Source organism: Rhinolophus sinicus, linkage group LG15 (genome assembly GCF_036562045.2).
Source record: "Rhinolophus sinicus isolate RSC01 linkage group LG15, ASM3656204v1, whole genome shotgun sequence".
NCBI classification, from domain to species: Eukaryota; Metazoa; Chordata; class Mammalia; order Chiroptera; family Rhinolophidae; genus Rhinolophus; species Rhinolophus sinicus.
In genome coordinates, this window is record NC_133764.1 from 23500633 (window position 1) to 23512173 (window position 11541).

An 11541-nucleotide genomic window follows, 5' to 3' on the forward strand; every position below is an offset into this window, starting at 1 on the left:
GACTCTGGGGACCCAGGATGCCAATGGTGACTGGTCAACTTGCTAGTGTATGAACGGAAGAAGCTACCTCTGTAATTTTCACCTAAATCTCAAAGGGTATTAGCTCTGCAGAGAAGGGAACAAATCACCCCCTGCCCCCAAATCCTCCAACCTCAAAGTCCAGAAGACAGCACAATAGAGGCAGGCCCAAGGAGGGGTGCAGCCAATGCTGGGGGGATCCGTTTTGCTTGTGCCCACAGCATCTATCACCCTCTGGGTGGGGGAGTGTGACACAGCCACAAGGAACAATGATGCAATAGGGGGGAATTCAGCTGGGGGTGGAGGCAGGATGACATGCGACTGGGAGCATCAGGGGAGGTTTTGGAGGTGGTGAGACCTAAGGTGGGTCTCCCGGAAGGTGGACCTGGGGATGGGAGCCGGAGAGAAGGCATTTCAGACTGTGGAAACTGCCTCACTAAAAGCCGTTAGACTGTCAGGTGCTGAGGGAGTTTGGAGGGGTGAGAAGTAAAGGGACTTCAAGAGGCCCAAGAGGAAGTAGGAACCAGACTCGGGCAAACTGTAGATAGCTTCCACCGTGAGGCTAAGAAGTGTGCGCTTTATCCTGAAGGCAACAGAGAGCCATTGAAGGTTTCAGAGCAAGGGCAGGATGGGATCTGATTTGCATTTTAGGCAATATTGTTGGTAGAGAGAATGGAGGTAAGAAAGCTATTGGAGCCACGTCCTCCGGGCACACTGTTACTCATTAAGAATAACAACACCTGGAGGCCTGGCTGGAGACCTCACAAGCCCATTTTTACCACTGCACATCAGGCCTGGAGCTGTGTGGTTCCCGGTTTGAGGCAGGTGACAGGGAGGGTGAAGCTCTGGGCTCTGGTTCTCATGCCAACCCCCTTCCAGTCAGGGCCCTAGCATTGATTAGAAAGGTATGCAAGTGCCCGGAAAGAGAAGGGGGCTGACTGGAAGGGAGGGGAAGAGGGAACCCCATGTACTGGGCGCCTGCTCAGCTCCCAGCCCTTTACTGAGAGGTCCTGGTGACCTCGAGGACAAGTGCCCTGAAGTAATTATCCCTGTTCCACAAGAAGGAAACCAAGATTTGACATGGTTGGGAACAGCCCCAGATCCCAGGGCTGGGACACAGCCCAGGTGTGTCTGACCCCAAAGCTCTTCAGGCCCAAGCAGGAAGAAAAACTGAGGCCTCAAAGAAGCAATGCCCCCTTCTACCAAGAGGAGGACCATTCCGGCTCAGACACCATCGGAGGCATTAGGAGGCCCCCTCCCCCTCCTGCAGCCCCTCCCAGCAGTCCTCTCCACCAGCCACATCAGGGTCGCAGCCTCCTATGACACACACACTCACACATGCTCGTGCTGTAAGAGTTCTGGTGTATCTAAGACATTTGCAAAAAAAGCAGTTCATCTAACTTCCCATTTTAGATTCACCCACCTCACCGGAGGCTGCTAATCAGTCGCCATATCTTGTGCCAAATGACATTAAGCAAAGGCAGGAGATAGTAGGGGGGCTGCTTGGGGTGGGGTCCATGTCCCACTGCCATAGGGGACTCCACGTGGGGGACCCGGCAGTCAGGAGAACTTCTGAGGAAAGGTGGGCAGTGAAGGGGAGAGTTCTTGAAGGGTCACTCCCTCCTCTTGGCTAGTCACAGAGACCCTTCCCATAAGGGTGGGCCCCTCAAGGGAGACAAAGGCAGCAGGTGTGAGGAAAGCTCCAGGGACAGGAGACAGAGAGAGGAAGGAGATGACTCTGGCTCTAGTTTCACAGTCGGGCCTGGCAACAATGCCCAGGGTGCTGGCCACACTCCAGCAAGGTAATAGCACCAGCTCAGGCCTAAACTTTAATCAAGTTGCTAAGGCTTGGCCACAGTCAGCAGCAAGGAAGATTAGCAGAGACCTGAGAGGGAAAGAGGAGGGGGCATCTGGCCAGGGAGGGGTGTGCACGGGATCTGCCTTGGATCAGAGCAGCGGCTTTCCGAGTCCCTTCCCACAAGGCCTGGAGATGGGAGTCGGACTAAGCTACATCCACAGCCAGGGAATAAATCTGACCCACTGAGACTCAGCTAGACCCTAAAACTCAGCCTCCAAGCTTCTCTCCCCCAATCCCAACAAGCCGCAAGTGAGACACCAAGAAGAACTTACCAACCAGGGTGACCCCAGGATGCCTGAGTAGGGGCAGCTCAGGGTGTTCACGCCATCCTTAGTTGGGGTGAGGGTCTCAGTATAGGAACTGTGGTACCCCCTTCCTCCCCTTCACACCAGGCTGTACAAAGGGATGGACAGAATGGGTCATATCCTCACCCCCCCCCCCCAAAGTGCTCTGCAGGAGGGTGGAAAGAAGGAGGGGACAAATGGTATCAGCTGCCCAGCATAACTTATTAGCATCCAGGCAAGATTAATCAAGCCCAGAAACCTCGAGCAGACCCCTAATTAGTTGCCACTGATAACTATATTTGTCATGCTCTCCAATTATTCCACTGTAAATTTCAGAGTTTAATTGCACCTTGTTCTTCATTGAAGTGTCACTGTTTGCACACGCTCTCCTAATTCTTTAGCAAATTTGACAAAATTCAGCATTAAATATAGATTATCTTTAGATTTCCATAATTAACACAACCAAACTGTCTCAGGCCTAAATATTTCTCCCAGCGCCATAAATCTGGCCTGTCCCCAGAACCCAGAGAGCCGCTCCCAGCTCCCCGGCAGAAGCCGTGGAGAGAACACACATGCACATCCATGAGCTTACATGACATGCCTGTTCAGGGCTAGGACATGGGTAGCAGGCAAGGCTTCATTGAGGCCGCACATCGAAAGACCATCCCACCCCCAAATTTGTGATCAAGGTTGCTCCCTAGGGCCTCTCAGCAGGATCCCAGGGCTTAGAAGGCCAGTCCAAAGAACCACAGCCGACCTCTAGTCTTGGCAGGTGGGCTAGAGAGGCCTGGCCTACAGCCACTTCACCCCACGAAAGCCAATGGGTCCCTATTTGTGACATTTTCCCCATTAAGGCTGACCTTGATGTTTGACATTATGCTAGGAACATGGCCCAAGCAGACCGAAATGCCCTCCCTGCCACACCCCCTCCCCGGCACCCTCATCACCCAATCTTCTCTCCTAACCCACTCTCTCAACTCATAGGTGAATACATGTCCATTCAACTCTAAACACAGCCACCTGGGTCTTAGTTCAGACGGGAGATGGGGAAGGAGTTCACCCAACATCAAGTTGTGAAACTTTTCCACCAGTCCCCAAACCCCAAATCTAACACCCCAACAAAGTCAGCAAGGTGGCCACTTTCAAGGTGAAAAAGGGGCAGCAGAGGTGGATGGAAGAGGGCAGAGAATCCTGTGCCCCTCCAGAGCTCCACCAAGCCCTTGGCCCTTGGGAAGAGAACTGTATCTTGGGTTTATCCCCAATCAAGCCCCTTCCAGAGTTTAACTGCAAGCCAAGCCCCCCACCCCACACTGCATTCATGTGCGCACACATGTGCACACACACTTAGATACACACACATATGCAGAGAGAAATAGACACAGATGCACAGAGACACACCACTAACACACATGGACATACAGAGACACACAATCAGACACTGACACACAAAGACACACACACACACACACACACACACACACACACACACACACAGCAACACACACTCCTCTGCCCAAGTCCTGTAGGAGATGGGGACAGGGAAATGCTCACTCCCCAGAAATCAGTGGCATATCCAGACTCTTGCCACACTGAAGGGCCAGAGTGGGCTGGGGGCTCCAGCAGATAGCTGCCCCATCCTCTCGCCCCCCCACACTGCCTACCAGCCTAGTGCCCCTATATTGCCCTGGCAAAGATACAGTGGTGGTTGAGGGGCTGCAGGTGGGAACAGGCAGTAATATCAAGGAGACTCAAAGCATACTCACAGCAAATCTGGAGGAAAATCAATGGCCTTTAGTGAGATTTTATTTTCTCCACAATTAGCAGGGCTGGGGGTGATATAGGAGGGTCTCTGGGTGCAGTGTGTGAGGAGTTGATCCAGGACACAAGTTGCAGGGCTGGGAGGAACTGGGCAACCAAAAGTGAGGAAGCTCCAGGGCCAGCAGGGACAGGCAGGGACAGAGGACCAACAGACAGGATATCACGACGCCATTCAGCCCCACCCACAAGACCCAGAGGGGGTCCCTGGGCCAGCTTGGGTGTCTGCCATGGCTGAGCTGGGTCCTGGATCCAGGAGTCTGAATTCCCGCTCCTCAGAAGGAATGAGGTCCACCCAGGTCAGAGAGGCTGGCCGGGGCCAAGTGGTCACCAGCAGGTGGGGGGCTATGCAGCTGACTCGGGGTTATTGGCTGAGAGGGTGGTGAGAGGCAGTTATCAGGGGGTTAACTCTGATCAGTGCAGCTTACTGAGCACCTGCCAGGCTCTAGGCACCTGCTATTGTCATTCTACAGAAAATCCTGCAAGAGAGGAGATGCCTCCTTTCTCAGATGAGGAAAATGAGGATCAGGGAAGTCAAAGGAACGGCCCAAAGCCACCCAGCTGGTGCCTGCCTGAGGCAGCACCTGAACCAAGGTCTGCCAGGCTCTAATTCTGAGTTTCCTTCATTCTGCTCGCAAGCAGCGCCTCACAGGCCATGAAGAAGCCACACCTTCGTCTATCTCCATCTCTCCCAGCCCAGGGCTCCAGGATCCTGGGGCCACCGGTGTCAGAGCTTGGGTTCAGGCTCCAGGACAACAGGAACCCAGGGAATCTCCTCCATGGCTCCACCCCAAATCTCAAGACTTCCCCAAGCACAGAGGAGGGGACACTTGTCAGCTGCAATCCTGCCCACCCACCCCACTGGCTGAAGCTTTGAGCTCTCTCCCTCCCTACTGAATATAGAAGGGACCAGATGCCATAAACCCAACCTTAATATCCTCTGCCTGAAGCACCTATGCAACGTCCTACCTGCATGGTCATCTGAGTGCTGGCACTCCTCCAGTGACAGGGAGCTCACTACCTCTACAGTACTCCATTCACCCTCTGGAATCCTGTTAGAATGAGCTGCTACCTGGCATCCTGAGCCTCCCACTAGTCCCAATCCTGACCTCTGGGTCACTGCTCTGCCCCATGAAAGCCCCTCTGTAATTCTAATACCACGGCCACTGCCCATACCACCCCACAACCACCACCACCTAAGGGGCTTCCACTCACCTGCCTAAACACTTCCTCATTCCCTCAACTGTTGCAAACTGCCCTACCCAATTTCTTGCCACCCACCCAAAGCTGTCAGCAGAATTGTTGATAGCAGAGAGGAGGGTTAAAAGCAACCATTTTGGATGGACTTGGCAATGATTTCTCAAAAGCACAGGTGACAAAAGAAAAAACAGATGAATGAAACTACGTCAACATTTAAAATTTCTGTGCATCAGAGGACACAATCAACAGAGTGAAAAGGCAACTTACAGCATAGGAGAAAATATTTGCAAATCATTATCTGATACGGGGATACTATCCAGCATATATAAAGAACTACAACTCAACAACAACAAAAAACAAATAACCTGATAAAAATTGGGCAAAGGACTTGAAAAACATTTCTCCAAGGATGATATTCAATGGCCAACAAGCATATGAAAAGATGCTCAACATCACTAATCACTAGGGAAACGCATATCAAAACCACAATGAGATAAAACCTCACTATCATAAAAACAGAAAACAGCAATTCTATTCTTAATTTACCATACAACTCAGCAATCCCTCTCCTGGGTATCTATCCCAAAAACCTAAAAACATGTATCCATAAAGCTATCTGTACCCCTATGTTCATTGTAGCTTTATTCACGGGGGCCGAGACCTGGAAACAACCAAAGTGTCCTTCGATAGATGATTGGATAATGAAGATGTGGTACATATATACCATGGAATATTACTTGGCCATAAGAAAAGATGAAATATTGACATTTGCGACAACATGGATGGATCCTGAGATTATCATGCTAAGCAAAACAAGTCAGGCAGAAGTCAACAACCATATGACTTCACTGCTATGTGGGATATGAAACTGAAAGCAACAAACAAACAAGACAAACAAACAAACAAAAACTCTAGATACAGACAACGGTTTAGTGGTTACCAGAGGGTAAGGGCAGAGGGGAAATGGTACCGTGTTTCCCTGAAAATAAGACCCAGTTAAGATCGTCAGCCAGATGGACGCATTTAGTACGTTATGACGATGTTCCAGAGGAAGATGACATGACTGTATTTGAATAAATGTAGATTGTTGTGCATGAAAAAATAAGACATCCCCTGAAAATATGCCCTAATGCATCTTTTGGAGCAAAAATTAATATAAGACCCGGTCTTATTTTGGGGGAAATACGATATAAAACCTGGTCTTATTTTTGGGGAAACACGATAGAAGAGGGTCAAGGGGGTCATATATATGGTGATGGAAGGAGAACTGACTCTGGGTGGTGAACATACAAAGCAATATATAGACGATGTATTATAGAAATGTACACTTGACACCTATATAATTTTACTAACCAAAGTCACCCCAATACATTTAATAAAGATTAAAACAACAGAAAACAACAAATATTGGAGAGAATGTAGAGAAATTAGAACCCCTGTACACGACTGGTGGGATTGTACAATGGTGCAGCCACTATGGCAACCAGTATGGCAAGTCCTCAAAACTTTAAAAATAGAACTACCTTACAATCCAGCAATTGCACTTCTAGGTATATATCCAAACGAACTGAAAACAGGATCTGAGGTATTCGCACACCCATGTTCATTGCAACAGTAGCCAAGAGATGGAAGTCACCCAAGTGTCCATCAATTGATGAATGGATAAACAAAATGTGGTATGTACATACAATGGAATATTACTCAGCCTTAAAAAGGAAGGAAATACTGTCACATGCTACAACATGGATGAACCTTGAAGACATTATGCTAAATGAAATAAGCCAGTCGTAAAAAGACAAACACTATATATGATTCCACTTATATGAGTATCTAAAGTTGTCACAGTCATAGAAATAGAAAATAGAATGGTGGTTGTCAGGGGCTAGGGGAGAGGAATGGGGCCTTGTTTAACGGGTATAGAGTTTCAGTTTTGTAAGATGAAAAAGGTCTGCAGATCTGTTACACAACAATGTGAATATACTTAACTACTGAACTGTATACTTAAAGATGGTTATGATGATAACCAAAAAAAAAAAAAAGGAAAAAACAATGATTTTGGAGTTAGAATTGGATTTGAGTCCCAGCTCTACACTTTCGGAGCTGCCTGACTTGGAGCAAGTTGCCAAATGCTCCAAGCCTCAGTCTCCCCAGCTCTACAACAGGGCAATGACAGAATCTAACTCACAGGGTTGCTGTGAGCATTAAATCATTGATTCCTGCTGACTAGTCCACTGCTGTATCCCCAGCCGGCATATAGTAGGTGCCCAATAAATCCTTGTTAAATGACAGCATGCGCTAAGCCTTGGCCTTCTGTCCTCAGAGACCGTCGGCCCCCCCACCCCCACCACTCCCATCCCTAGCAAGATCTGCAGCTTTAAGGACTCCCAGTCTGAGGTCCTGGCAGGGGAGGAGGGTGCCCCAGTTCCCCAGTAGCCGCAACTGCCGTTCCATCCAGTCTGGGCACCAATTCTATCTGTCAATATTGGCCCCCAGCAGCCACACTTGGATGCCCACCCTGATCTATAACCAGCAGCTGCCACTGATCAGCCCCTGGGGTATCAGGAGCCCCTGGGGTACCAGGAGCAAGGAGAGGGCCAGACAGGGTGAGGTGACACAGCCCCTGAAAGGGAGCAGCAGCAGGGAGCCCCCAGGGACCCGGCCACAGCAGGCAGACAGGAGATAATCAGAAAAAAAGAGGGAGAGTGGAGAGGGAGGGGAGGCCCCAGACCTCCAACTAGGAAGGGCAAAGAGGCAGCAGACACAGGGAGGCCCCTGAGAAAAAGAGAAGAGGCAGGCAAGGAAGCATTCTTGAAGGCCTACCGCGTACCAAGGGCACCTTCTCTCAAGCCCAGCACAACCCTGTGAGAGAGGTTTGGGGCACCATTTTACAGGGAAGAAACTAAGCTCAGAAGTTAAAATACTTGACCAAGGCCTGAGCCTTTAGAGGTGGGAGCAGAGGCAGAATTGAAACCCACGTCTGGTGCCTCTGGGAATCGAGGCCCTTTGCTGCATCCCACAGTGGCCCTGAGCTGTCACTTCCGGCTTCCCCATCTGGGCATTCCACCCACAGCTGAGTGGGGAGCTGGCAGAGGTGTCTCCACCCCCGTCCACTGGGATGTCCCACTGACAGCGAGTCACAATGATGTAGGAGAGGAATGAGGAGACAGAGGGGCTGGTACTGCATGGGGAGGGGCGCCGTGTGCAGGTCTGGCTTTACCCCTCAGCAGCCAGCCTCCCAGCTGATGCTTGGAACGGAGGTTCCCTTCTTCCAACCCCAGCTGCCCACCCTCCCTCTTCTCTCCCTCCCTCCCAAACCCTTCTGATTGCCGCAGCGCGGCCTTGGGCAAGTTACTCTGAGCCTCAGTTTCTTATCTCTTAGCCAGAGGTAGTAACAGTGCCTACCCCAAAACATAAACATTAAAAAGGACTAGGTAGGTAGACCTGTCAGCACATAGTAAGTATTACAAAATAAATATCAATGCTATCATCATCTCCCTGCTCCAAGCACACAGCTTCCGGACCCCATACCCACCACGTAAGTATGTATGTTGGTCCCAGGGCTCTGATTCAAACAAGAGCCAGCCCCTCGCAGTGCCTGGCCCATGGCTAGTAGCTCCGTCTATAGCAGAGGCATCTGTGTGAGGCCTGCATGCAGATGGGCCTCAGCAGGGTGAGAGCCGAGGGGTTCTAACCCAGCATCCCCTCAGCGCTCCGTTAACTCCTTTGTTGCACAGAATCAAGAGCAGCTGTGGCTGGGGGATCATTTGTGTCCTGCCTCCTCGGAAAGTGGAAGGTCAGTGCCAGCTGGAAATGTGCCGAGAGATTTGCCCCTTCAACTCACTACAGAGGAGGGGAAGGCAATGAGTCTCCAGGCTCAGGACCCATTTGTTGAGTTGATCATTCATCATTTTTTAAACACCCAGGATGTGTCTGGCCCTGTGCTGGAACCTGGGAATATAAAATGAGTCAAGCTAATTCCTGCCCTGATAGTCTAGAGGAAGGGAATGGGGCTTCGGTGTCTGCAGAGGCCTGTGGGGGTCCAGGGAAAGTTGTAGGGGGCAGGGGGCCAGTACGGCTACTTGCTAGAAGGGACCAAGCCCGCTGTCTGACCTGACCACCTCCCTCATCTGCTGATTTCTGCCTTCGTTTCTTTTTAAACTGTTCAGCCCATTGACATTTTTTTTTTTTAAGCTTGCAGATAAACCATGGAAGGTGCCACTTTTCATGGAGTCTCCCTTCTGATACCCACAAACTTCAGCAAAAAGGCCGGGAGGGAGCCTGAGGACGGGACTGCAGAGATGGAGGGAGAAAGCAAAGGGGCCAAGTTCAGCCAGCTGGCAGTGGGCTGGGGCGGGAGGGGCCGGCTAGGCCCAGCCCCTCCTCCCTGACCCACCACAGCTGGTGAAGGGTGTCCTCGGAAATAGAATATTGTGACAGAGAGGGCACTGCAGGGCGAAGGACAAGGCATTTCCATAAGAATCCTTCTTGGAGTGTAGTGGAGGAGAACCTTGTTTAGAAGCAGCCTTCGAAAAGCCCAAAGTATAAATCTCCTGGTCCCAATTCAAGGACCAGCCCCACTTGGTCTCCCAGTCTGGGGAAGAAACGAGGACAATTAAGTGCCACAGAGCTAGCTCATGCCCTTTCCTGCTTCTCTGAACACGCAAATGGTCCTTGGGGCTCTGGCCCTGCTCCCCCAGCCCAGTTGGCTAAACAAGGTTCTGCGGTTTAAAAAAAGAATTGTGAGAGCAGTTGTTGTGTTTGTAAAATAACAACAATGGCTGCCATGATTTAGAGTTTACAGTTTACCAGGCACTGTGCTCCCCTTAGGTGTGGTATCACAGTTTACAGCGGTGGCAGCTGAGTATCCTAGAGGTAAGCGACTTGCCTTAGGTCACCCAGCTAGGAAGCAGTTCATCCAGGACTGGAACCCCAAACTGGGCTGTTCACACTGATTTGAAGGAATGAAAGAAGTGGCCAGATTGGGAAGCAGTGGGGGTGGGGGGACTGGAACGTCTGGATGAGGTGGATGGGGAAGGGGTGCTATGCCACCTGTCCAGGCCTCCAGGACCCTGGGTGTAGGGGACAGTGACATCCTCCTGGCCAGTGGCCACTTCTCCCCTCTCTATGTGGGTTCTGAGCACAAACCCAGGAGTGAGGAGCATTGAGCTCTGGGCTGGGAAGGAGGCAGTTAGAACTTTCTGGAGCACCTCCCCCAGCTGGATGAGCTGGAGACCACCAGGGAGGTGTTAATGAAACAGGGAAGCTGTGAACAGACCCAGGAGTGATTCTAATCTGACACCTCCACCCAGCCCCCACCAGTAATGAGCTGGGACCTGCCCTTCTCTCCAGAGAGGGGGGTGAGGGGAGAAGGGGACGTCCTCGGGCATCTTTGTAGCTTCAGATGCCTCCTCCTTTCATCATCATTTTCACTGCAATAAAAAACTCGTATTTATTGAGCACCTACTGTGTCCCAGGCACTGTACTAAGTCCTTTTCATACATCATTAATCCTCACAACAACCTGTGTAGTAGGTCCCGTTCTTATCTCCATTTTACAGATGAAGAAACTGAGGTTCAATCAGGTTACATGACTGGCCTGATGGCCAAACGGTTACATTTGGACCTAGTACTGTCCGACTCAGAAGTCTGCAGTCTGTTTTTGTTGTTGTTTTTAAGTGTTTTTCCAGGATCCATCAGCTCCAAGTAAGTAGTTGTTTCCATCCAGTTGTGGAGGGCGCAGCTCACACTGGTCCATGTGGGGATCGAACTGGTGATCTTGGTGTTAAGAGCCCTGCGCTCTAACTGAGCTAACAGGCCGCCCCAGAAGTCTGCATTAATGCTTTTGCCACTGTGCCTCTGACCTACTGAGGTCTTCAGCAGGAAGGTGGGGGTGTGGGTGGGGGTGATGGTGGACCTGTTCCCACCTGGGGACAGGTCTGGGAGCCCAACCACGGTTGGAATAGGGGTGGGCCCACACCTCCACGAAGGGAGGTTTGTGTGGCCCCAGGGCTGGAGCTGGTATGATGACTAAAGGAAAGCACACCCAGCCCACCATGTGTCCTAAAAGTTCCAGAGTTGGGAAGAAGGCCGAGCAGGACCCCGGCCCTACCACTAGCCTTGCAGTGTCCTGTGTTCCGAGTTTCCTTTCCACGTGTGTGAAATGAAAGTCAGGCCACGGGGCTCCAAAGAGGGACCTACAGCTCTGCCCATTGCCTAGGAAGGGGCAGGAGAGGGGTGTTGGCTGGGGAGGACGGAAGTAATGGGGGTGGGTATGCAGGAAGACCCCTGCCTCCTGGCGGGGAGGGAGGGGTGAGCAGCTCCTTGAGTGCAGCCCCATGTTTGTAAACATCATTAATCAGGGATTAGC